Here is a 27939-nt window from a genome sequence, read left to right on the forward strand (position 1 = left end):
AGCAGTGGATTGCGGGTGCGCGATATATAGTTATTGCAACTAACTATATATTCGAATTTCTATGGTTTTGTGCGAGTAAATTAAGGTTTTGTAAATGCTAATTCCTAACTATATATGGTCTATAACCAATGGTTTTTTCAGTGAATTTTCAAGGTTTTGTAAATGCTAATTCCTAACTATATATGGTCTATAACCTATGGTTTTTTCAGTGAATTTCAATGGTTTTTTAATAGCAAATATCAAAAGCTGTCAAATGTCAAGTACGTGATAGGTAAAAACATTTTCGTGTTTATGCACGCTGATGTGCTTTGAACGCTGCCCCCCCTACTCCCCCCCTCTTTTCTCTTAGGAGTACTCTCTCTTTGCAGATAGTGAAGGGTAGTTAACGCAGGCCTTTGCCCCCGTTGTAATCCGTCGTGCCTGCTTCTCTCTCTATTTGATTGATTGTTATCCAAGCATTTACTGTTTTAGAATTGGTTCTCTTGAGTTCATTCTCTATTTACAAACAAGCACAGAGTCGCAATACTCTGTTTAGTCTTTGCAGATAGTGAAAAATCGTTTAAAAAAACAAAAGGAATCGAGCAAAATCAGTAGGCCACTAATGGGATCTCTTTTTGACCTCGCTAAAATAGAAACATTAAGAACAACCCCTCATGAGAAATACGAAACTAGTGAGATGAACTGAGCTCCACACCATGATGGCTGCAAGACAGCTCGGCTCCGCCACCCACCCCACCCAAAATAACGACAAACTCTATGCAAATATTATAAATATATACAACACACCAGCAAAGTAACAGGGTAAAACATTTTATTAAATAACTATTTACATAACTATTTTATACTTTTTGTTGCCCGATCCGGCTAGCTCAATCGATCGAGCATGAGACTCATGCACTCTGATCTCCTTGGCCTCAGTCAAGCATTAATAGTAAGATTTTCATACATGAGTGTACTTTTTGCCTTTTGGTGACTCTTCCATTCTGAACATTTTTCCACAATCCGTTTGACCTGAAACGATTACACAAATAAAACATTTGTGAGTTTTAAATTTCCGGAGAAGTATAATTCACCAATAGCTTTCTCTGTAGATCTTTTTCCATTTACAATCCCAGTTCCATCACCCGCCCAGGATATCACTACTGTTAGTTGTCATTGTTGCTTCTGTTTTAATAAAAAATGTTTTAAGATGTTTACTGTTTTTGTTGCGATGTATATATTTATAAGTTATTAAAGTGTTATAATCCTACTAATTTTTTATCGATTATTGCTCTTTGAGATATTCCCTGTCTACAAACAGAGAAGAATAGGAATATTCTGTCTCCCTTTGCAGATAGTGAAGGATAGGTAATGCGGACTTTTGTCCCCCCTTGTAATCCGTCATGCCTGTTTTTCTCCCCACTGATTGATTGATTGGCTGGACATTTATTGTTCAAGGAATAGTTCTTTCGAGGTATTCTCTGTTTGCAAATAACGTGGAATAGAAATATTCTGTCTAGTCTTTGCAAGTAGTGAAGGGTGGGTAATGCGGACCTTTGTCCCCCGTTGTAATCTGTCATGCCCATCTACTCCCCACTGATTGAGAAACTAGTTCCACCCGGACCATTTATTAGAGGTACATCATCTGGCTCAACCGGAGAGTACCCCTAATAAAGAAGACATATGTAAAATACAAAGTAATCACTGTATCCTGTTAAACAGAAACTTTAGCATGAAACACACTTGAAAAGGAAGGGAAAGAAATCGAACAAAATCAGTAGGCCACTGATGAGTTTTTGACTTCGCTAGAAATAAGAAACATGGAAGTGGTGAAAGAAGCCAAGCTTGACGTTACGGCAGCCACGAGGTAGCTAGGCTCTGCCACCCCCCCACTGCTCCAAGCATGTCTGTCCCACCGCCCGCCACACCCATTAACGGTAACATGAAATAGATACAAATCAGCAGATACCTACCCCCATTCCGGAAACTCCCGAAGTGCAACAGGGCCATGGTTACGCCCATCCGGAAGATGAGGCCTCGACACGTGCAGGGCGGGCCCGGCTAACCGCCATCAGCCGTGGGGTGGATGGCCCAAAATGTACTGGTCTCCCGATTCCCTTCTTCTGCTGCCTTGCAGGCCACGGGGGGATGTCTTGCCTCTGCCTCCGACCCCCCCTCTTATCGCCTGGTCCGGACATCACGGATATCAACGCCAGGTGTCGGCGTGGGGTGCGCTGGGAGGGAGAGGCGGTGCGAACGAGCCTCTCCCACCCCTCCAGGTGGGGGCCCCTCAGCTGCACCCCCAACGCTCCACTCACCCAACAAAAGGGTCGTCGCGTAAGGTGCACCAGGAGAGGAGCCGAGGCCGACGGGATCTTCTTCTTTCTTCAATAATGGCTGCGACAACACTGGGGGGAGATGTCTTGCACATGCCACCGACCCCACCCCCTCCCCTCGTATCTCCTGGTCTGGCCCCGGCTTGGTATGAGCTCCCCGTTCGGTCCTGAAGCGGCGCCCTGCAGGCCACGGGGGGGGATGTCTTGCCTCTGCCTCCGACCCCCCCCCTCTTATCGCCTGGTCCGGACATCACGGATATCAACGCCAGGTGTCGGCGTGGGGTGCGCTGGGAGGGAGAGGCGGCGCGAACGAGCCTCACCCACCCCCCCAGGTGGGGGCCCCTCAGCTGCACCCCAACGCTCCACTCACCCGACAAGGGTTCCTCCACTCTTGCGATGCAGCGGCGCTCCACTCACCCGACAAAAGGTCTCGTCCACTATTGCGAGGCAATGATGCTCCGCTCACCCAGCGGGGGTCTCGTCCACTGTTGCGGTGCAACGGCGCTTCTGAGTTCAACTAGAAAATGAGTCCTGCGTCCAGAAACGTTCTCCTCAACTTTGAAGATTCTATAAGAGCCACGGGGGCCCCCGACCCCCGCAGACACCCCCGATGGGGAATGACTGCCATGATCACCCACGGAACGACCACGACGTAGCTGCGGGACGTCGGCGCGCTCATGCCGGCGCTGGCCTCAGTCTTGAAATGACCAAAATCCTGCAAGACTACCAACTTGATCAGTTCCGGTGGGACATCAGTATGACCCGGTAGGAGAGATTGTTGCCTCCCACCCTACGTTGACTGATGGTTCATGTCGGCAGTCCCCTCTGCTACCCTTCAACGAAAACTTTTGGACTGCCGAGAGAGGTCCCGGTCCAACCACGAGTTGGTGGAGACATTTTGACTATACTTGGACCTTCCTGACCTCACCCTAAATGGCGCCGGTACAAATGAAACTATCAAATCCTTGTTGTGCCCCGATTGCTCAGCCTTGATATCATGAGATATGTATGCCGTTTTTAGCACATGAATTGATATGGGATAAGACTGATTATATGTTCGGACAATGAATTGATCCAGATTGGGTATTGATTAAACGTTCGAACAATGAATTGACATGGGACGGGTACTGATTACACGTTCGGACAATGAATTGATATTAAGTTCTAATGCATCATTGATTACTGTATTTATTATTGAAGGTTCAAATTGTCAACACTTTTGGTACTTGCTCACAATGAATTATCGATATGATTTTGTTGCACTTGTCGCACTTTTTACTATGAAATCAACAACCACTGACTCTGTTATGTTTTCCACAAATAAATACCCCCCCCCCATTTACAGTTCCAGCCTGCTCCGTGGCCGGCCCATGGGGTTGTAGGCCCGTATTTGTGCACCAACATTTTTATTAAAGGTTTTTGAAAAAGCAAACGTAGTTGTAACGCGTAGATTGGTAAGTTTCGAATAAATGGCCACTGTTTCCGATTTTTTTTTTTTTTTTTAAAAAAGCAGGTGAAATGAAGCAGCTCAATTAGTTAAGGGTTAAAAAGTATATTACGCAGAAACATTGAAAATATGAATGGTCCAGGTTTGTTGTATGTGTTTTTCATTTTTGTACAGCATAAAGCAATCAATAAAGATCCTGGTATTTAGCCTCTACTTTATATGCTACCTGTATCAGGGAAGTTGTTTTAAATGCCCCTAAGCCACCCCGAAGGAATGTCACCTGGCCCCCCTAGTACGAAGGAAAACGACCCCGTACCACTGTAGGTTATCTCTCTTCCTCAAAAATGACAAAAATTACTTTCTAGGACGTTTTGGACATTGATGATTTTCATATGATCTATTTATTAAAGTAATACTCATCTCTCCGCATGAAATTAATTTTCCACATGCTACACAAGTCAATCTCATCTGCCCAAAGTTCTTTTACAGATTTGGGACCGTTTCCCTTGCCTCTGACTCACTTATTGCTAAGTCATTGGTGGATGTTTTTGCCGGTCGGGGGTTATCCACCAAATCTCGAAGTTGCGCTTTAGAATAATTAAGAGGGTGCCACCTCTCCATGTGCCGATGCATGGTATGATTACCATAGCTATATTTTTTTTCGGTCCCTCTCGAGAGTTTTTTTATGCAGATGAGGCAGGTAACGAACCTGGCATTAACTTTCTTTTCATGAGAAGAAAAAGAAAAAAATTGCCAGATAAAATTCACTTTCACATGGGACGTTCTTGGCATTTCTTTCAGAAACTTTTACATCACTGTGTCATTTCTTTGTCTATCCTGGTTAAAGCAATGTCATGTTTAATATAAGCACTTCCACATAGGATTGGGTGCATTGTTATAAGGCATGCTTTAAAAGTGATTTAATGAAATGAGCGACATTTCACTGAGTGAGTTCAGCAACACTGATATATGAAAACATTGGTGGAAAATGATATTAAATGTTACATGGTGTTCTTTGCAGGAGTTTAAGTCCTTTGTTGCAGTGGCAATTCTGCCTCAGGATTAGGGGGCCGGGGGGCTGAGTGGTACTTGTATGATATGTAGAGTGAAATAACAGGCTCTCCTCATGAGAAATAAAACTCTGTTCTTGTGTTCCTGCTTCCAGCGCCCGTCTCTTTATTTGGTAACCGTTCAAGATGGGAACTAAGTGGCGTCTTGTGCCAGCAGCCTGGGCATCGGTTGTAATCTGGGCTGAATTTTCCTCAGCACGGGGTGTGATTCTCAGGGAAGAGCAGCGCATATGGGAGGAGGTTTATGGCCCATACATGAGAGAGAGAGCGTGGGTGACCAGTGCATGGGGGAGATGCTTGCGAGGGTGGGAAGCCATGCTGAGGATCGGCGGCGTGCAGAGAGTGGGTCTGGTCAAGGCATCTAAAATGGCTGCCGTGCACGACAAAAGGGTGGCATTGGAAAAAAAGCAAGATGGCGCAGACAATGTTTATCAATACGGATTAATTTATAACAATTATTTTTAACAATATAGTTACTCGCAGTGTCAAAATGGCGGTCAACACTTCCTGATTTCCTTCGAATCGAACGTTAACAGAAGTCAAGCAGCAAAAAAAAAAAAAAAATGCTCACGCGCAACCGCTGGAAGACAAGTATCAACATATATGAGCCTCCTCAACCACCCTCAGAAAACATAGGGGGTCAGGATACGTCTCCCATACCCCCTTATACCCAATACTCACATTGCTTTTCCTCCATCTTGTAATTTAATTAAATCGAAACACAAAATAGCGAATTCCCGTTTCGCTACCAGTTTGCGACCCGGTTCGCGAACCGAGAAGCGCTTCTACCGCGAAAAAGCAAATTTTTTTTATTTGCCCCACGGGACCCTTTAATAACTCCAACATCATTCCTAGGGGGTCAAGAGGAGTCTACCTTGCCCCCTTTCATTAAATTCCCCCTTCGTTTTTCTCCTCCTCTTGTCTCTCGATCCTACCGAGAGACAAGATGGCGGCCGCACCGGACTGTTTAGAATGTTGACAGACACCGGAGAGCCAATCACCTTCGCTTCGCAAAGCTCCGTTACGCGAAAAGTACGCAATCTGGAGCGCTATCCGGGACGCTGTCACAGATATATCTGTTTTTTTTAAACGTTAATTTCTCAAAATCCACTGGAGCACATATATTGAGATCCAGCAAAGGCACATCGGGCTAACAGTCCCTACAATTTTGCCAAGTTTCGTGTAAATCCATTCAGCCGTTCGAGCTAAAAGTGAGGCCAAACGCCCTATGGAAAAATGAATGGGAAAAATGCGTTTTGGGACCCCCCTTTTTTCTCGGCCCCCCCTTAACGAAACCCCCCCAAATTTTTAGTGGCTGCTCAGAAACAAACTGTGCCGATTCCGTACACAAACGCCAAAGTTATTAGACATAGAATTTTCAAAAGTTCCATAGAGAAAAAATCCTAACTATATATACCTACTGGCGACCGCCAGTAGGTAATATGTATATATATATATCTATATATATCTATATATATATAAATATATCACAGAGTTCTCCAATTGAAGGGAGCTTTCATCCCTGCAGGGCGGCTTCGCGACAACGGGTATGGAGACCCCATCCTATAACCACATAACTCCAAGAAGATCTGCCACAATATGCAAAGACTTTTCAAGTGCACACTGGGAATAGTAGTTCTCATTGGGTCACATGACCAACTGGACCAATGTAATGTATTTCTTGCCCATAGTGATGTACCTCACCTGTGATCAAGGACACACCAAATGGCGGAAACGCGTCAGGGCTGGTTGTAGTGCCTACCAGTTATGCAATAAAGCTTGTGTGAATTTTCAGTTGGGCTTCCCTCTTCTTGGAGAGATGTATATATTTGAAATTCACAGAAAAAACCATAGGTTTCAGCAGGATATAGTTAGGAATTAGAATTTAGTATATTTCATTGTGTTCTATTAATCATTGATAAACCAAAGGTGATGATGGACGGATCGTTGACAATACAAACACTCACCCCCAGTCAACTGATCTGGGTTTAATCCATCACCGTTCTTTAGCTCACTCCGCCACCCCAGTTCAGACATGGCCATATGCAAATTAGTCTGACCCTGTGCCTCATGGGAACAGTCCAGCCCGAACTGCCAAGCCATGTCTTCCCTGGACCGGAATCAAGCTTCCCAGGACCGGTTTCTGACATTACAGCTGTCTTCAGCCGGGCTTGCTTGACTCCAGTGGCAAAGTGAGCAAGGGGCTCACGTCTGAGAATACCCTGCCAACTTAGGGCGAACAAAGAAAAACCAAAGGTGATGATGGACGGAGCGTTGACAATACAAACACTCACCCCCAGTAAACTGATCTGGGTTTAATCCATCACCGTTCTTTAGCTCACTCCGCCACCCCAGTTCAGACATGGCCATATGCAAATCAGTCTGACCCTGTGGCTCATGGGAACAGTCCAGCCCGAACTGCCAAGCCATGTCTTCCCTGGACCGGAATCAAGCTTCCCTGGACCGGTTTCTGGCATTTTACAGCCGTCTTCAGCCGGGCTTGCTTGACTCCAGTAGCAAAGTGAGCAAGGGACTCACGTCTGAGCATACCCTGCCAACTTAGGGCGAACAAAGAAAAACCAAAGGTGATGATGGACGGAGCGTTGACAATACAAACACTCACCCCCAGTAAACTGATCTGGGTTTAATCCATCACCGTTCTTTAGCTCACTCCGCCACCCCAGTTCAGACATGGCCATATGCAAATCAGTCTGACCCTGTGCCTCATGGGAACAGTCCAGCCCGAACTGCCAAGCCATGTCTTCCCTGGACCCGAATCAAGCTTCCCAGGACCGGTTTCTGGCAATACAGCCGTCTTCAGCCGGGCTTGCTTGACTCCAGTGGCAAAGTGAGCAAGGGACTCATATTAATCATTGATAGCATGTATGAGTGAATCTATAGATAATTGATTACATGTTTGTGTAGATCTAAGAATGACTGAGTGGTGTTTTAGATACTTGTATTAGTGTGTCAATTGATTCAAATATGATACTCTATATTTTACAGTGAGTGATGAAAGATTATAGTAGTGTATGATGAGGTGTATCTGATTGTCACGTGGATAATGTCATCAGTGATGTCATTTGAGATGTCATCAGTGATGTCATCAGTGATGTCACTGACCATGTCATGAATGATGTAATATGTGGCATCATCACCAGTGGATTGCGGGTGCAAGACTTACAGTTAGTACAACTAACTATAATAGAGGAATTTCAATGGTTTTGTATGAGTGAAATGTCCAGCTAACTATAACATTCCTAAAATCTATGTTTTTTTCAGTGAATTTCTAAGGTTTTTCAAATGCTAAATCCTAACTATAACCTGCCTGAAACCTATGGTTTTTTCAGTGAATTTCAAAGGTTTTTTAAATGATAATTCCTAACTATAACCTGCTTGACACCTATGTTTTTTTCAGTGAATTTCAAAGGTTTTATTAAATGACAATTTCTACTTATTATGTTGACCAATTCCCCATATTTTCAACCAGAAACGAAATCTGCAATGCTACGTAAAAAATCAGGCAATAGTTCCACTTACCACTAACAAATTAACATCAACATTTAGCTACTGTAAGAACGTCGAACATGTACTACGTGAATTACATCGAGCTCACACCCATGTTTAAAGAGCAATATGTGTTAGAGATTGTAATTATACACTTCCGACACCCAACAAAATCACAATACTCAGCACCACTACCACTACAATCACCCCCACTGACCTCTCCATTCTACTTCCTCAGACGCAGCACAAAACAGGACAACAAACCTTTCCAAAATAATATATTCCCTCAACAGCACACTAGCTTAATATACAGAAATGTGACAACCAAGTATGTATAAGGGAAAGAACTCGAACATCAACAATAATGTATACAACGCTAAGACTACCGGTGAAATACTATACACAATTCACTATAGAAATCAAAAACTTTTCAGCGTGTAGATATACCATTGATACGTGCAGTGTACTGAATTGTGGACGCAACCATATTATCTCAGACACTGAGGAATATTTCGGTCATGTAGCTGTGTTCACCTCCCTTTTGAAACAGAAGCGGAGTAGGATAGTCCAACGTAAACAACGTCAACGTACGACTATAAATAATTATGCTACGCCTTGGGTGTGGTTCACTTCTGCAAAGAGAAGAGACTGCGGAGCAGCGAAGGTCCCCACCCTGCCACGTGGCTGCCGCCATGACCGAGTACTTCCTAGATACAGGCTGATTGCAAACTCAGCGCCACAGCACCGCAGACTTATGTCCGTATCGACAAGTTGTTTCCATCGACACTGCAGGCAGCTGGTTTCACAACTTAAATTCAACTTTGGATCTAAATTTGTCTTCAGTATCTGTGCTGAGAACTGCCTTCAATCTATTCTGCGGTCAGTAGAGTTGACAACTTGATACCAGTTGAATTCAGCTTTGCATCAACACTACGGACAGCATTGAATCCAGCCTTGCTTTATTTAAGGCAGAGACAATTGTACTGTGTCCTCAGATTCTATTAACTGTGACAAAATAGCATTCTTCGATCTTTGTGTCGACTACTGCCTTCAATCTACCCTGCGTACAACAGGGTTCACAACTTGAATTCAGCTTTGCATCCACACTAAGGACAGCATTGAATCCAGCCTTGCTTTACTTAAGGCAGAGACAATTGTACTGTGTCCTCAGATTCTGTGACAAAATAGCATTCTTCGATCTTTGTGTCGACTACTGCCTTAAATCTACACTGTGTACAACAGGGTTCACAACTTGAATTCAGCTTTCCATCTACACTACAGACAGCATTCAAGATATCCTTGATTTATGTAAGGCAAAGATTATTTTGTTAAAGGATGCCATAAAAAACATTCCTCAATGACTAAAGTGAGTTCTGTTTTCAAATGTACACTGCGATCAAAAGAGTTTACCAAAAGGAGAACCAAGTTACACTAAGCACCCTCTTTGAAAAAGAGTTTACCGCTTGATACCAGTGGCGCATAAGCACTACAGACAAAATAAAATTCAGTCTCGATTTATTTAAGGCAGGAAAATAGTACTGTGTTGTCAGATTTTGCAAAAGTATGTAACAAAAAAAAGCATCCCTCAATGTTTGTGTCAACTACAGCCTTCAATGAACTCTGCGGACAGCAGGGTTCACAACTTGAAGTCACCTTTGCATGTATACTACAGACAATAAGGAATTTAACCTTGATTAATTTAATGCAGAGACAATTGTATTGTATGTGTTCATATTTTTTCAGATAGAATGACGATTGTACATCACGCATTCCAGTAGACAAGAGACATTATACCACTGCGACTCCCCCCGAACCACGAATCATCTCAGGGTACACACACGCTGACTGCTTTCGGTACCACTAAATCACTGCACCACAAGTCTTTTCCCCGTAGCCTTATTAAAGCTAGGCAAAAAACATTGCTCCCAGTACAGCTCCCCTTGCATTACACATTATCGCAGGGTACGTACAAGCTCAGCGCCAAAGATACTACTAGCTCAGTGGACCATAAATCATCAGAAAGAAGAGTGAACAGTTTTATGTCAGCAATGAGGCATACTATCACTTTTAAGTGGAATTCATACAAAATCCAATCGACAAAAGACATTACTCCAATTACTGTTCCCCTCTCTCCCCTAGACCACGCATCATCGCAGAGTATGTACATGCTAAGCACCAAGGATACTAGTAACTCAATGCACCAAAATGATTATCACTTGGGCTTAGTAAGGCACCATTCACAACGCAAAAAATATTACTATCACTACATCCTGCCCGGACCACGCATCATCGCAGGCTCCACAGAACCTTTTTGTTTTAGATACCACTAACTCAGTAGAAGCCAAATTAAGTATAACACCTTTCAAATCCTACACAATGTCCCTTTATTATGCTTCCTTGAAAAATGTATTTTATCACTTTAACATTTAGTTGAATAATAAAATGCATGCTGCATACATGTTCGATCTTCCACTTCCACTATGATTGCTGATGATGCACTGCACCTTAAGATCTACACTGCAGACAGCAGGGTATACAACTTGAATTCACCTTTGTATCTATACTATACACAGTAGGAAATTCAACCTTGATTTATTTAATGCAGAGAAATTATACTTTATGTAAAAATAATAATAAGGAAGTTTATATAGCGCCTGGTTACGCCTTCCCGGCGTGTCCCCGCGCTGTGGAGAAGAGGCTAGTCCAATAAAGAGGAAAAAGCCACAGGCCAAGCTAATCTCAGAGAACTATTTAGCAAACAGGTGAGTTTTGAGAAGACTCCGAAACCTGGTTTCGGATTGTTCCATCCTCAGACATAACAGGAGTTTATTCCAGTTTTGCGCAGCTAGAAGGCGAAATGAGCGGCCGCCCATTCTTGCTTTCTTAATCCTAGGGATTTCACGCTGCCCTGTCCCGCCTGACCTCAACGTTCTGCCCGGTACATACCTAGTGATCAGGTTTCCCAGGTACATTGGAGCCTTATGCCAGAGGATGCGATGACAAATGAGAAGGGATTTAAACAGCACCCTTTTCTTGACTGGAAGCCAATGAAGAGCTTCAAGGGTGAATTTAGACGCTGCCCTTCTGGGTAGTCTCAAGATCAGACAAGCTGCCACATTCTGCAGAACTTGTAGCCGTCTGAAATTCTTTTCTGGAGCACCCAGATATAGGACATTCCCGTAATCTAATCGGAAAGTAATAAGAGCATGCATCATGGTCTGCCTGGCCTCTAGTGGAAGCAGATCAAGTGTTTTGTTGAGGGTTTTTAAAACACTGAAACATTTCCCTACTAGCCGGCGGATGTGGCCTTCGTAAGAGAGGGCCGAATCCACCCAGACTCCTAGATTCTTAGCCTCTAGACAGGGTATAGGCGTGGGGCCTAAACATTGTGGCCACCAATCTGCAGTCCAGCAAGATTTATCTCTGCCAACCCACATCACCTCGGTTTTGGCTCCATTCAACATTAAGCAGTTTTTATTCATCCAGGAGGCAAGCTCCTGCATACATGCCTTAAAGTTGGAAGCCTTGACCAAAGGTGCTTGGGATAGGGAGATCAGCAGCTGAGTGTCATCAGCATACAATACTAATTCCATTCCAAACGCCTGCACCACCTCAGCCAGGGGGGACAAGTACAGGTTGAACAGAGTGGGGCTCAGGGCCGAGCCCTGAGGGACCCCCTGCTCAAGTGCAACCTCTTTGGGCTGAAAGGACCCACGTTGGATCTGGAAACTACGCTCTGTCAGAAAGGATTTCAGCCAGCCCAGCGCAGGACCCGAGACACCCCCTCTGTTCAGACACTGCAGCAAGGTGATATGTGCTACAGTGTCGAACACCGCACTGAGGTCCAGCATTATCAGTGCCAAGGTGTGTCCTGCATCTTCTCCTTGCCTGATGGTTTCTGTAGCTCTTAACAGAGCAGTTTCAGTAGAGTGTCCCGCCCGGAACCCTGATTGTGAGGGGTGTAGAAGTTTAGCCCCCTCCATGTGTGCTATTAGCTGGATGTTGACCACTTTCTCTGCTACCTTCGCTATATATGGCAGCAAGGAGATGGGTCGTAGATTTTCCTGAATGTCGTGGCTGAGAGTGGATTTTTTCCTAATAGGTAGTATCACAGCTCTTTTCCAGGATGCTGGCAGCGTGTGGGATACAAAAGAGATCTCCGGAACGTTACTAATATACGGCTCAAGAGTCTCCAAATTCTCTCCTAGCACCCTGGGAGGGGCTGGGTCCTTGGGGGATCCAGACTTAATGCTGAGACAAATGCTGCTTAAGGCCTCTGGAGGGGGGACTATGAAGCGTTCCAGTTTCTGTCCCACTACACTGTATCCAGGCACTTCCTCAAAAGCCAGTCCACTCCCAGGATTACTAGTAAAGGAAGCATAGATGTTCCTAACCTTCCGAGAGAAGTAATCCGCTATTCTGTTGCATTCCTCTACTGAGTCGTTGCCAGGGGCATTCGAACTAGCCACAGTGGAAATCTCCTTATAAATTCTAAAGAGTTCCTTAGAGGAGTTCTCAGCCTCTCCTATTCTGGTTTTATAATGGGCGGCCTTAGCCCCTCTGAGTAGGACTTGATATTTCCTCTGTCCTTCTCTGTAGAGCTTCCGCTCCTTCGCTCTAAAATCCCTTCTCCAGCTCCTCTCCAGTCTCTTGCATTTTGCTTGGGCCTTCTGCAAGGCGGGCGTGAACCAGGGAGCAGATCTTCTGGCTCTCCCTATAGATTTCTTCAATAATGGAGGTGCCACTTTGTTGAGGGCCTGGAGAATGCGCTCATTCAGGTTATCACTTGCACTTTCACTGTCCGACCCTCCCGGGGGACCTCCTTCCCTAAGCAGTTTATTGAAGGTGTCTTGCGAAACGTTTTTCCACTTTCTACAGGGATAGTTATTAGTCCCTCCCTTCAGTGGGTCTTCCATAGTTATGTCCATACTAAAAGGCACAAGGAAATGGTCGGACCAGGGAACTGGAAGTGCTGTCCCTACCTCCACACCCTCCCAGCTGGCAAACACTGGATATAGCAAGTGACCTAGTTGGTGGGTGGGACCAGCAGACTTAAGATCCAGCTGCATAGACTGCAAGTACTGAGGTAGCTCAGCAGCCTCCTTATGCAGAGGGTCTTCAAAATGCAAATTCAGATCACCCAGTACAAGAATTTTGTCCTGCCTAATCGCCAAGTGAGCAATGCCATCTAGAAGGCAGAGCTTAAAGTTCCCAGGTGTTCCGGGAGGTCTATAGAGTAGGATCCCAGTAACAGAGGACTTGGGGCCTAGTTTTATTACAAAGTGTCCTGCCTCACTGCTATTCACCAGTAAGGGTTCGAGGGAACACTCGTAAGGTGACTTTGTGATGACTGCGATTCCACCTCCCCTACCCTCTGTTCTATCAACTCTAGCTATAGTATATCCGTGGGGTAGGGCCTCTACTATATCGGGGTCCGAATTAGGCCCTAGCCAAGTTTCAGTCAGAAACAGTACGTCGAGATTTTCATCCGTGAGAAGCTCCGAAATTTCGACGCTATGCTTACTGAGGGATCTGCAATTTAGTAATCCACCCATAAGCAATTTCAGGCCTGTCCGATTGCCCTGCTCCCTTCTTCCTGCGTAGGAGCAGTATTGGCATTTTCCAAGTCGCATCGCAGCCATGGAGTGACGACAAGCCGTCACCATGGGAGGGCAAAGCTGTAGAAGTTCCTCTCTCCCATACTGAATAGGCTTGCTCTCGATTTGGGCAGGGGTACTGGCCCTGGTCCCCGTCCGGCCGTGGACGGGCGCAGACGGGCTTGTCTTTGGCGCGCCTTTGGGGAACTAGAGCGCTGACCTGGTTGCTGTGTCCCCGGAAGTGCTGGGCTCCTCCTCACCCTCTGCAACAAATGTCAACAAGGACGCTGCAGACCAGGGCGGGAGTGCAAACACAGGTTAGTCACCAATCAGCCCTTTACTGTTCCCACCACCGATTCCCCACAGATTGTGCTGCTAACTTTAAAAGAATTAAAACGTTTTTTCAGCACATTAGCAAATAAAATAAAACGCCCACGCTCTTACTCAGTGCAAGCGAGTGCCAACAGTTGTAATAAAAGCGGATGGAGCCTGCCTCTGCCACAGACAAGCTCTTCTCCACGAAGTGGCCGTTAACTCCCCTGCATTAAGTCGGGATCGTGTCAGCGAAACTAGAGTGCTGACCTGGTTGCTGTGTGCCCGGAAGTGCTGGGCTCCTTCTCACCCTCCTCAACAAACGCCCACAAGGACGCAGTGGACTGGGGTGGGAGTGCAAACACAGGTTAGTCACCAATCAGCCCTTTACTGTTCCCACCACCGATTCCCCACAGATTGTGCCGCTAACTTTAAAAGAATTAAAAAAGTTTTTCAGCACATTAGCAAATAAAATAAAACGCCCACGCTCTTACTCAGTGCAAGCGAGTGCCAATATTTGTAATAAAAGCAGATGGAGCCTGCCTCTGCCACAGACAAGCTCTTCTCCACGAAGTGGCCATTAACTCCCCTGCATTAAGTAGGGATCGTGTCAGCCAAACTAGAGCGCTGACCTGGTTGCTGTGTGCCCGTGAAGGACCGGGTTTTAGAACCCAGCGGCGTCAGGGAGAACGCCTGATACCTTCGAGTTCCCCTGTCTTGGCTAACAGAGACACGGGATACATCTTGATGATGTCAAAGACCAAAGTTTATTGGCTGCAACCAGGAACAGAGATCTACAAAGCACACAAGGGTGGTTCGTCAGCGACTGCACAAATTCAATAAGCGGAGCATGGTCTTTTATACCAAAAATCAAGCCTCAGGCAACTTTTCAAATTAGCATTAGGTGCATACAAACTGACCAATGACAGTGTAACATTTTGAAAGTAGCGTATGACGACAATCTTAGACAATCCCATCTTCCGTTGTCCAGCCCACCAGAAGTGACCAAGCAAATTCCAAGTTTCCTGTTCGATCAGGCCGGACAAACCCATCATAAAACCTTCAACCCAAATCAATGGTTATGTCGTAAAGGAAAGGCAGAAACAGATTGGAAGTGAGATAGAAAGGTGGGAGCAGTGTACCGTAAACTCGGGCACGTCCTGCTCTTTGATCTTTATCAGACCAGCTGCTGAACAAGGAACTGGCTCAGCGAGGTCGGCCTCGGGCAAGGAGTCAGTTCAGCCAGGTCACTCAAAAGTCAGCTAAGGCATACGTGTCTCAAGGACTCGTTCGGCCACCGTTATCAGGCCTATGTGAGGGCAACCATACAAAATGGCTGCCGTACACAAAATGTATTCTCTTATATCGATTCATACGAAAACACTCAGACACACTACACTCGCCATTTGCGGTCTGCTGACACCAAAATCGTCCATTTCCGACGACCTTTGTTGAACGGGTTCGGAACCATCGAACCTCATTCGCAAACCACGGAACTACAGACCCTCCTTTTGCCCTCACATAGGCAACAGACCCAAACCCATGTCAATCTGAATCTGGATCTAAATTAATTAGATCATCGATATGTTGCTGTAACATCATCCTATTACTTGATATCTTTCTCCGGACAGGTCTCCTTACACATGAAGTAGCACAGAGGCCACAAATTGTAGGAACACACTGTACACAGAGACAGAACAGAAAAAGGATAGCTAAGATCATCCCAATGACCATCAGAATCTTCCAACCCCAAGTGGATATCAATCCCCATAACCATCCCATCAATGACCAATCTCCTTTGTCCAAATGGACAGAATCGGAGATCTTATGTAGTTTGGAAATGGCCTGGAAGACTGATGGAGCGTTGTCTGGAATAAAAACGCAGCAGCTCGATTGAATCAGCTTACAAACTCCACCTCGATCTGCTAGTATGACATCAAGGGCAACTCTATTTTGGAGTGTCATAAGTCTATCCGACTGGAGCTCAGCAGTCAAATTACCAAGGGCACCGGCAGTTTCGACTATGGTGGACTCAACCACTCTCGTCAACTGATGAATATTCCTACTGTTAGCCATCGGTCCCCAGAATGGCAGGAAACCCTTAAAGAAATCTCCCAATTCTTACCCTGCAGTGTTATCTTGACTAAAGACACCTCTAGCAACTCTCATCTTATGGTAATCTGCCGCAGCTGTAAAAGTGGGAGGTAACAGAAAGGAAACAAAACATGTGCCCGAAAAGTCAGGGGGCAACCATGTATATGCTTTGTCGTAGCAAACAAAGTAGGTACCCTTAGCAGCTAAGAACGCTGGGGAAGACTGAGACGCAAATACATAAGTCTCAGCACAAACACTCTTCCCTAACTGAGCTCTGGGACTCTTGCCATTACCCTGCAGACAATAGTGGCCCTGATGGGGCACTATCCAAATCGGTGGCGAACTCTTCGCTCGCTGGTTAACACTCAGACTAACTCCATATCCAGTAACATTCCAACCAATGTAGGCTAGTGTCTCATCTCTCAGGATAGTCTCATACGGGCTAATCCCTCTAATCATGTCGACAATGCCCTTAACTAGAGCACTATTCTTCGGGTTATCTTTCAGTGAACGTTGAGGGTAGTCACTATGGGCATAGATAAACATAGTTCTATAAGCCCAAATAGAACCATTTAAACTAAAAGGTAAAACTAAATACGGGATACCTTTATCGGTCGAATGGGGCATTAGACCACAAATCCAACAGTTTGTCATGTTCATCACTAACTGGTGTTGGTGCAAAAGTTGGATGAAGGAATAGTTAGCAAATTCCAATCGTCTAACTACCTCATGCTCAGGCAAAGGATGAAAAGAATGAGAAGAAATAGTAGGTGTAGGTGTAGGTTGCACAGTGGGATTAAACGTCATTTTAAAAGAAAATGTTACATAACCAACTAAAAATATCATCAGGCTCAATAGTAAAAATAAACATGGTATCAAAAAACTTTTCTTTGATATGATTTTACATATTCGTTTTCTAAAAGTTATTGTCTGTACAGGTCTCTCCAACTCAAAGAAATCCATCCAGAACTAAATATGCTGCCCGCGGTAGTAGGTTGATTCTGCTAAGGAATGCCTCTGTCAACCCAGGAAGACTCCCTTAGGCCAACCAAAACCCTCGACCTAGTGTCTCAGGCTTGCACTCCAAAGACTGATGGCAACCGCGACCCTAGCAGCAAGAACCGCATGGCGGTTCAAGAAAAACAAAAATGAGTAGATCCTTGGTGGAGAGTTAACCTGCAAACAGAAAAATCATAAAACTTTATTAATCTTTATTTATTTGTCCATGACTCTCGGTCGCAAACTACAGCGGCATTTTCCAGATAATGCTTGATCCGTAAATAAAAGCTGAGGCTATGGAGTGTTCACCGATCCGCAAGGGGCACTGATCCTTGCAGGATATCGTCACTCTCTTTCTCTGAGTTTGTTCCAATCAGTCGAGCATCGCTGAATGGTAAGAACCATGGAACGACTTCTGTTTCAGAGTCTGCAAGTCCCACCTGGACCCACTTATCATAAGGTAAGGGCAAAGGTGCCCGCTTAGTATGCACTCCGTGGATCCAGTTTCGCTTGCCTCGCACTCGGACCGCAGATCGCGTTGACAGGAGCACTTGAAAAGGCCCCGTCCAACTGGGCTGTTCGTTCTTGGTCCGCTGGAAATTGCGCACAAAGACCCACGAGCAAGGTTCAATAGAATGGCCTGGATCCTCCGAAGCCTGTGGAAGGCTGTCATGCACCTGTTGGCGTAAAATACTCATTTTAGTTGTCAGTTCACGCAAATAATCAAGCAACACGGGGTACTCAAGGTCACTAAACTTCGTTGGTCTTGGTACGCCCCAAATATTCGCCGGGCGACCAAACACAACTTCATACGGACTCAAACCCATTCGTGAATGCACAGTCATTCTTGTAGACAGAAGTGCTAATGGCAAGGCATCTGGCCATTGCAAACCAGTGCTCGCTTGGATTTTGGCCAATTTTAATTTAAGAGTACCATTATAGCACTCGACTAAACCAGCTGATTGGGGGTGATTTGCAGCGTGGAATTTCTGCCTAATTCCTAGACCCTCACACACTCTCTTCATAACTTGACCCACAAATTCACTCCCATTATCACTCCAGATAATTCTCGGCATTCCGAACCTCGGGAAAAATTCTTTTATCAAAACTTTCGCTGTAGACAAGGCAGCATTGTCCTTAAGGGGGTAAGCTTCTACCCATCTAGAAAAAGAGCAAACAACCACTAAAACATATTTCAAGTTGTTGCATCTCACCATGTGGATAAAGTCTAGCTGCAAAGCCTCAAACGGATACGTAGGAGGAGCAAAATGACCAGCTGGTGTTGGAGTTCCCTTACCAGGATTATGCATCAAACACACCATACAGTTCTTGACCAAATTATCTGCACATTTGGGTATCCCTACATTCTGCCAAACCGGAGCCAACAACTTGCAAATCCCTTTCACGCTAATATGTGCCATTCCATGGGCCATTGTAACAACTGGAAGCACATACGTGTTAGGCAACAACCATCTCTGATGCTCTGACAAATCAGTCCAACAGCCATTCGCATCCAATCTACCCTTGCTTTCTCTCCATTCATTCAACTCTTTCTCAGTGGCTTCAGCTCGATCGTATCTTCACACATACTCTTCTCTGGAACCCATCTCGCTGGACCCGCAACATACATTCGACTCATCACGTTTCTTGCAGTTTCTTTCGCAACTTCATCCGCAAACGCATTACCAGGACCAACATCATTCATAACCTTTTTATGGGCACTGCATTTCACGATCGCTACTTGTAATGGTAATGTAAGAGATTCAAGAAGTTCATTCACCAATTGTCCATGCTGGATCTTCATCCCATGCGAAGTTAAAAATACACGTTCACGCCACAAACCTCCAAAACTATGAGCCACGCCAAAGGCATATTGGCTGCCAGTATACACATTCACTCGTTTTCCTTTTGCCAACACACATGCTCTCGTTAATGCAATCAACTCTGCTGCTTGTGCTGAATTATGTGGGATACGTGCAGCTTCAACAATCGTATGCAAAGTTGTAACAGCATATGCTGCAGTCGTATTGCCATTCGGCAACTTAAAACACGAACCATCAACCCACAAAGTACCATCACAGTCAGGAAGAGGAGTGTCCCTAAGGTCTACTCTCCCTTTCGTCTCTTCTTCAGTTCTTAGAAAACAATCATGCTGTTCTTCACTATCCTCATCTGTCTCAAGTGAAATCGGCAACAACGTGGCTGGGTTTAGGGTATGACACCTCTTTATGTGAACATGACTCGCTAACAATGTCAGCTCATACCCTGACAACCGAGCACTAGTTAAGTGCTGTGTCTTCGTACGATTCAACAAGGTATCCACTGCATGTGGAACCATTACCACTAACGTGTTGTCCATAACCAAACCAGCAGATTGTCAAATTGAAACAGCCGCTGCTGCCGTAGCTCTCAAGCAACTCGGCAACGCTCTAGCTACCGGATCTAAAGTCGACAAAAAGTACGCACATGGGCGTTGCTTATCGCCAAACTGCTGAGTCAAAACTGGCAATGCACATCCTTCTCTCTCGTGAACATACAATGTGAAATGCTTACTGTAGTCGGGAGTACCCAACACAGGAGCCGAACACAACGCGTTGCGTAATTCGGAAAAGCTCTTTTGACATTCGTCAGTCCAAGGAATAGGATTTGGAGTATCCTTAACAGTAAGAGCTATCAAAGGCTTCGCTAGCAACGAAAAATTAGGAATCCACTGTCTACAGTACGACGTAATACCCAAAAACGCACGTACTTCTCTCTGTGTCGTAGGAACACTCATTTTTGCAATAGCTTGAATTCTTTCTGGGGTCAATTTCCTTCCCTCCTTCGATAAGAGGTGACCTAAGTAAGTTACTTCTTGTCGACAAAATTGCAACTTCGAGAGAGAAACTTTGTGATGACAATCAGACAAATGACGTAATAACGACAAAGTGGCTTCTCTGCAAATCTCCATAATATCAGCAGCGACTAGCAAATCATCAACATACTGAATAAGGGCTGCACCTTCAGGTAAAACCAATAGATCAAGTTGTGTCTTCAAAGCTTAACTATAGATCGATGGACTCTCACAATAGCCTTGAGGAGCGCGCTGAAAGCGGAAACTACGACCTCCTAAAGAGAATCCTAAGATGTCCCTACTCTCCATGGCAATCAGGATGCTGAAGAAAGCATTCTTCAAATCAATCACCGAAAACCAGGTGGCAGAAGCCGGAATCAAAGTCAATAATGCAGTAATGTCAGGCACAACAGGAAATTGTGGAACAACAATCTTATTCACTTCACGAAGATCAATAACAAATCTATATACAGGAGGCTGTGAAGGATCAGTTCTCTCTAAAACAGGCAAAACAGGACTATTGCACACATTACCTCTCGTTTCTTCAATGACATCCTTGTCGATCAAATCATAAATAATCGCTAAAAGTGCACGCTCACCATCACTTGAGATACGATATTGTGGAATGCGCGGTAACTTAGCATTTGCCTTCAGTGTCACAACATATGGGGGAATGTCTAATAGACTCACATCATTTGGACCCATAGCCCACAGTGAATCCGGTAACAGAGACAATTCAGATGAAAGACTATCTTTCAACACATACATCGGAGAGATCACACTCTCACCCAAAGTAAGATGTACCCCTGATGGAGAACAATACAATGTCACCTACAATCTCTTCAACAAATCCAATCCCAACAAATTCTCATTACAACCTGTAGTCAAAAGAAGGGGTGCTTCAAACTTACAAGGACCAACAGAAAGCGACAATGGAGCAGAAATCGGATTCGTAACGGGGGCGCCAGCAAAACCTACAGAAACATTATTAAAGCCAGACAAAGGTGCGCCAGGGAGTTTAGAATGCATAATAGAACTCTTTGTAGCACCAGTATCTAGCAGAAAAGGCTCTGACACACCTGATGCAATCACTTCCACGTAAGGTCCACTCTGATCTACTGGAACTGAAACAACTCCCTCTCTTTGTCCATGGCTGTCCTAACAATCATTACCGTTTGCTTCGTCACCTTCAACATAATAATCATCTACATAATATTGTGCTGTGCTACCAGACGAACTCTGCTGTTGATCAAAACTATTCATCGAATTCTGTGGAGGCAAAGGACATACATTCTGTCCACGACCTCTACCTCTAGGCACTTGTTGAGCACCTCTACCTCTTACACCAGAAGCACCATTCGTACGTTGTAACAAGACCGGACAACTATTCTTGTAGTGACCCTCTTTTTTGCAATACGCACACTGATTAGGCCCATATGGAAAACGCTGTTGAGAAGACTCGTTCCTTTGCGAGTTTCTCGAATACTGCTGAGGTTGCTGATAATCATGCTGACTATTAACACGAAGTGGATAGGCTTGTTGTAGAAGAACTTTAGTCTTCAATTCCTTAGTCTTCGTATCCGCTTTCTCTAACTCATCCTTACGTCTATTCTCCTAGTACTGAGCCTAAGCTAAAATCTGTGCCGATGTGGAAACAGGCCAAGCACTCTCAGAATCCTTCAACTTAGTGCAGAACTCGGGAAGAAGATTATGTACAAACTTGTCAATGAATAGTCTCTGGCCACCCTCGGTAGCCATATCCTGACCACTATGATCAACAAAGGTTTCTTCGAAACGCGTGAAAAAATCAGACACAGTCTCATCTTTCTTCTGCTTACATGCAGACAACTTGTCCCAATTAACACGCACTTCGGGCATCAGAGTCTTCATAAAAGTAATTATCCTACCAGGGAGTTCTGTGATAAGATCTTCAGGCTTAGAACCTCCAACTTGTCTGTCATTCGCAGCAACAAGGTTAACCCACGTATCACTCAATTCATTATCATGATCCGTATGTCGAATCACATTCCAGATAGGCTGTGGAACAACATTCCCAAACAACATGTCTATATACGCTAAATTCATGACGCACGAAATCACAGTTTGAGTGAGCTCTTTATAATATCCCGCAGGATTTTTCCGTGCATCAGGTAAAGTCTGCTTAAGTGCTAGGACTTCAGCACGTTTCCAAGGAACATGTACCCACACTCGCTGAAAGTGCGCAGCAACAGCTCCATCTTGAGGTCTCCAAACCGGAAGAACCTCTCGCATCGGATACTGACGCGCTTGTTTCCTAACTGACGAATCAGGCTCGAACAGTCGTTCAGAAGGAGCATTATTTTGAAACGACAATAACGTCGACACCGCTCTCTCGATGTCGGGGAGACTCACAATCGTCCCTTTCGCAAATTCGGAACGCACTCGACACAATTCTTCAGGAGCTCTACCCACTTCGTCCATCCATTGTTCATGGAGGAACACACACATCATCTCGAAAACATACCGTTGCTTTGGTGCTTTCCATTGCTAAAAAACATCCATAATACCCCCACGATCGTACTGGGATGTATACGTAACCCATCTACGTGCCATGTGATCCAGAACCACACGTTCATCTACATCAGGCAATTGACTACGAGATTGCCTACACTCGCTCACAGGAGACATACCCAATTGTCCCAACCAAGGAGTCAGAAAACCAGAAAAGGCAGCGGTCATTCGCTGTCTAGGAGAAGGAGAAGTCGAAAAAATAAGGGAAGACGGAACAATAGTAGAAGAATCCAAAGTCGGAGCTGAAGAAGCATTAGGGACAGACATAGAAGTAGCAGTCAAAGGAGAAGGCAAAGTTGGCGGCCCCTGAGGAGGCTGCGCCAAAGGAACAGTAGCCAACGGAAGAGGAGCTGGCTGTGGAGGAACTACAAGAGGAGGTTGTACAGCCACCACTGGTGGCGGTGGTGGCGTAGCATTCTGTGCATAGGGTGGTGGCGCACTTAACAAATGCGACATTAAAGGATCTTTCGCAAGATCTTTTTCGTCTTTCTGCTCTTTAGGCGGCAAGACTGGGTAGCATCTATCTACCGCTAACTTCCTCACTCTAAGCATCTGTTCACTTTCTTGCTCTTCCTCATTATCTATATACGCAATAGCAGCTTGTACGATTGACATACCTCGTTCTCGCTTATTCTTCTTTGCTAATTTCATTTCTTTCTGTTTGGCTTCTTTGCGCCATATGCAGAAAGAGTCAAACATCGCCGGCCGGGCTTTCTTCTTGAACAATTTAACTTCAAGATTATCTAGAATCTCAGTTTCAAAACTACCGTAACGGGGCCACTGTAGGACACCGTCATTCTTCGTATATTTTACCCAAATCTCATTATAACTAATAGGGCCCACACCATGCTTCACATATAAGTCATATGTAGGAGTTCCGATCGGAGGAACCAGACATGAATCCTCTAACCGGGAATCCTTAGATAAACCACAACCAAACAATTTCCTAAGGCTGCTAAAACCAGGCATCTTGCACACTAGTCTAGCTTCAAACAACAAGGGAGATCTCAAAACGATAGTCTCGTGAATACACAAATCCCTTGGCTTTGGGGCCTGCAGGTACCAAATCAAAGCGATCCACTAAAGGATACCAAAACAAACTAAGGACTAGGAGACGCTCCGCTTATACTTAACTGAAATGTCGATGGCGTCACCAGAAGACCCGTCAATCGTCTTGCTCTACAAACGTCTAAGGCTCCAAAACAGGGCGACAGTCAGGGCAGCAGTCCTTCGTAGCCGTCGGGAAGCGGGAAATCTCGCAGCAAAGACTTTCGGACCACGACGACATACAGGGGTCGATAAAGTGGCTGGCCTCACTCCAGAATTTTCACACAAAGCTTCTCACGAACCTCTGGCTTGGACCGGTACCGCTGAAGTCACCCCACGTTGGGCGCCAACTGAAGGACCGGGTTTTAGAACCCAGCGGCGTCAGGGAGAATGCCTGATACCTTCGAGTTCCCCTGTCTTGGCTAACAGAGACACGGGATACTTCTTGATGACGTCAAAGACCAAAGTTTATTGGCTGCAACCAGGAACAGAGATCTACGAAGCACACACGGGTGGTTCGTCAGAGACTGCACAAATTCAATAAGCGGAGCATGGTCTTTTATACCAAAAATCAAGCCTCAGGCAACTTTTCAAATTAGCATTAGGTGCATACAAACTGACCAATGACAGTGTAACATTTTGAAAGTAGCGTATGACGACAATCTTAGACAGTCCCATCTTCCGTTGTCCAGCCCACCAGAAGTGACCAAGCAAATTCCAAGTTTCCTGTTCGATCAGGCCGGACAAACCCATCATAAAACCTTCAACCCAAATCAATGATTATGTCGTAAAGGAAAGGCAGAAACAGATTGGAAGTGAGATAGAAAGGTGGGAGCAGTGTACCGTAAACTCGGGCACGTCCTGCTCTTTGATCTTTATCAGACCAGCTGCTGAACAAGGAACTGGCTCAGCGAGGTCGGCCTCGGGCAAGGAGTCACTTCGGCCAGGTCACTCAAAAGTCAGCTAAGGCATACGTGTCTCAAGGACTCGTTCGGCCACCGTTATCGGGCCTATGTGAGGGCAACCATACAAAATGGCTGCCGTACACAAAATGGAACCCGGAGGTTCAAACTAAATCCTCGAAACGGAGTGTTCTCTTATATCGATTCATACGAAAACACTCAGACACGCTACACTCGCCATTTGCGGTCTGCTGACACCAAAATCGTCCATTTCTGATGACCTTTGTTGAACGGGTTCGGAACCATCGAACCTCATTCGAAAACCACGGAACAACACCCGGAAGTGCTGGACTCCTCCTCACCCTCTGCAACAAACGCCCACAAGGACGCGGTGGACCGGGGCGGGAGTGCAAACACAGGTTAGTCACAAATCAGCCCTTTACTGTTCCCACCACCGATTCCCCACAGATTGTGCCGCTAACTTTAAAAGAATTAAAAAGATTTTTCAGCACATTAGCAAATAAAATAAAACGCCCACGCTCTTACTCAGCGCAAGCGAGTGCCAATAGTTGTAATAAAAGCGGATGGAGCCTGACTCTGCCACAGACAAGCTCTTCTCCACGAAGTAACTGTTAACTCCCCTGCATTAAGTAGAGATCGTGTCAGCGAAATTAGAGCGCTGACCTGGTTGCTGTGTACCCGGAAGTGCTGGGCTCCTCCTCACCCTCCTCAACAAACGCCCACAAGGACGCGGCGGACCGGGGTGGGAGTGCAAACACAGGTTAGTCACCAATCAGCCCTTTACTGTTCCCACCACTGATTCCCCACAGATTGTGCCGCTAATTTTAAAAGAATTAAAAAGGTTTTTCAGCACATTAGCAAATAAAATAAAACGCCCACGCTCTTACTAAGCGCAAGCGAGTGCCAATAGTAGTGATAAAAGCGGATGGAGCATGCCTCTGCCACAGACAAGCTCTTCTCCTTCTTCATATTTTGTTAAAATAAGTGAAAAAAAACATTGTTCTGTAACTGTACTGACTACTAGCTTCTATGTACACTGTGCACAGTAGGGTTCTCAACTTAAATTTACCTTTTCATCTACACTACAGACAGCATTAGATTCAGCCTCGATGTATTTAAAGCTGAGAAAAAAATAGTGCTGTTGTACTGCTAGTATGTACAAGCACCTTCAATAGCTGCATCATGTGAACTATGATAACAAACATTGTACAAGATTGCACCAAAATGTGCCTCTACCACCAGCAATACCAAGTACCACTGGAGTATCACCTTCAACATCGCCACCAGACATACGTCCCCAATTTGTGAAAGTTACAATGCCCTGCGTGAAGCGGAATTGTGTAATTTGTTATGAGGAGCAATCAGTACACTGAGTTTTCACAGCAATTGATAAACATCGATGCTAATTTCCACCCCCTCAAAGTTCATATACTCCAGTATGCAACAATGAATGATTTCAGTGCAGCCTGTTCAGACCACGCATCATCGCAGGGTGAGCACACAATAAACACCAGACGTACCACTAACTCAGTACACCGTAAATAATCGCCACGTGCCTTGTTAGGGCAAAATTCAATAGTCAAAACATTTTTTTACCAGTAATCGCAGGCTCCACACAAACCACCCCTACCTCAGTCCACCACAACTCATGAGCTCTTTACGATAGACTCTTCTGTGTATTATTTGACATACAATGCTCCTACCTTTGTACAGCAGAAGTCATAAACCGTTTATGATTAAATATCTGTATATGATATCATGATCACTATTCTACTTCTTACCAACAACAACCTAATAAAATGGAGTCGAGCACACGTGCCCGTACCCACTTCAACTATCTATCTGTGTCTGTTTATTTATTGTGTTTGTAAAATGCTGCTCCTCCACCCTACCACATTAGATTGTTCTATAAATAGAGTATGCAACCATCTTACCTGTGACAGTAAGTATGGGCTGGTCCTCCTTTTTTTTAGGCATATTTATATAGCGCAAAATCAACCCAAAATGAATACATTTTCGGGCATGCGTACATTACGTCATTAATCTACAATAACAGGATGTGGACGCAACTCCGAGGCTCGAACACTGATTTCCAGCACCAAGTTCTACAGTGTACCTGAATAACCACATATGTGTATATATTAGCTGCCCTTCATGTGCCAAAAACTGCAACTTAAACCTTTCACACCACTGTATTACTACAGCTTCAACGCTCCACTGAATGTACAACAACGATTCATAATCGCAGAAATGCGTCATGTCCTCCATCTTTTATGTATGCAACTATGAACAAATATAGAGTCAGTGATACCCCGTACCTTCCATGTTGGCCAAGTTGCGGGACTTTACAGATATAATGACACATTTCTTTTTAAGACCCGGGTGACATCAGCACTACAAAACCGACACCCGAATCACTTGATTTCTCATATAGCTCACGACAGGACCACGCCCATAGCTCAGGAATCATGGTTCAGAGCCTCGTGCAGCACTGGCATAGGTCAGTCCAGCCCACTCTACTTACGCTACCAGGAAAACAGAACAACGAAACATTGCCCAGATTTAATTGTAGTGATTTCTTAGTTCCAGTTCTAGTTTTCAAAACGGTACACACACACTTGCTCATGGCTGGTACACACCCACACCACACCCATCCAGCACCTGCGTGACAACACACGTGACCCTCCCAATAAAAAAGACGGGGCGCACGTGCTCTATGCCATTTTAGAGTTGCTCCCATCCCAAGAGCTGTGATGTCCCATCCTAGTGAATCAAGCGCCTCATGTAGACCCGAACCACCAAGTAGGGGGGCCCACCACTACGTGTGTGGCTTCTTTGGTCACTGAGTTAGTGGTATCAGAAGCACTGAGCGGGTGAGGAACCTCAAATGATGAAGGGAGCACGAGTATGTTGTTAGCCATACTGATATCAAGACTTAGCACCATATTTGAGACTTCTTAGTGGCAGATCGGGACTACATGATGCAGAAGATGTCCTGTCCACGAAAAGGTGAGTAGTGAGGCCTGGGTGCACATCGGAGGGACTCGATGGGCTGCGGCAGACTAGATACAAAAAAGCAACGCAGCGATTTAGGCAAACGCAGTCCTATATAGTGTATCAAATTACATGTACATTTCTTTTTCCAATAGCAGGAACGTTTTTATAATCGCTCAAACGTCCGGGAAATAAACTATACAAATAGTTCTTGTAAATATGAGAGGGAACACGTGTGAAAAGCCGATGTT

Source organism: Lissotriton vulgaris, chromosome 3_1 (assembly GCF_964263255.1).
Source record: "Lissotriton vulgaris chromosome 3_1, aLisVul1.2, whole genome shotgun sequence".
Taxonomy (NCBI): Eukaryota; Metazoa; Chordata; class Amphibia; order Caudata; family Salamandridae; genus Lissotriton; species Lissotriton vulgaris.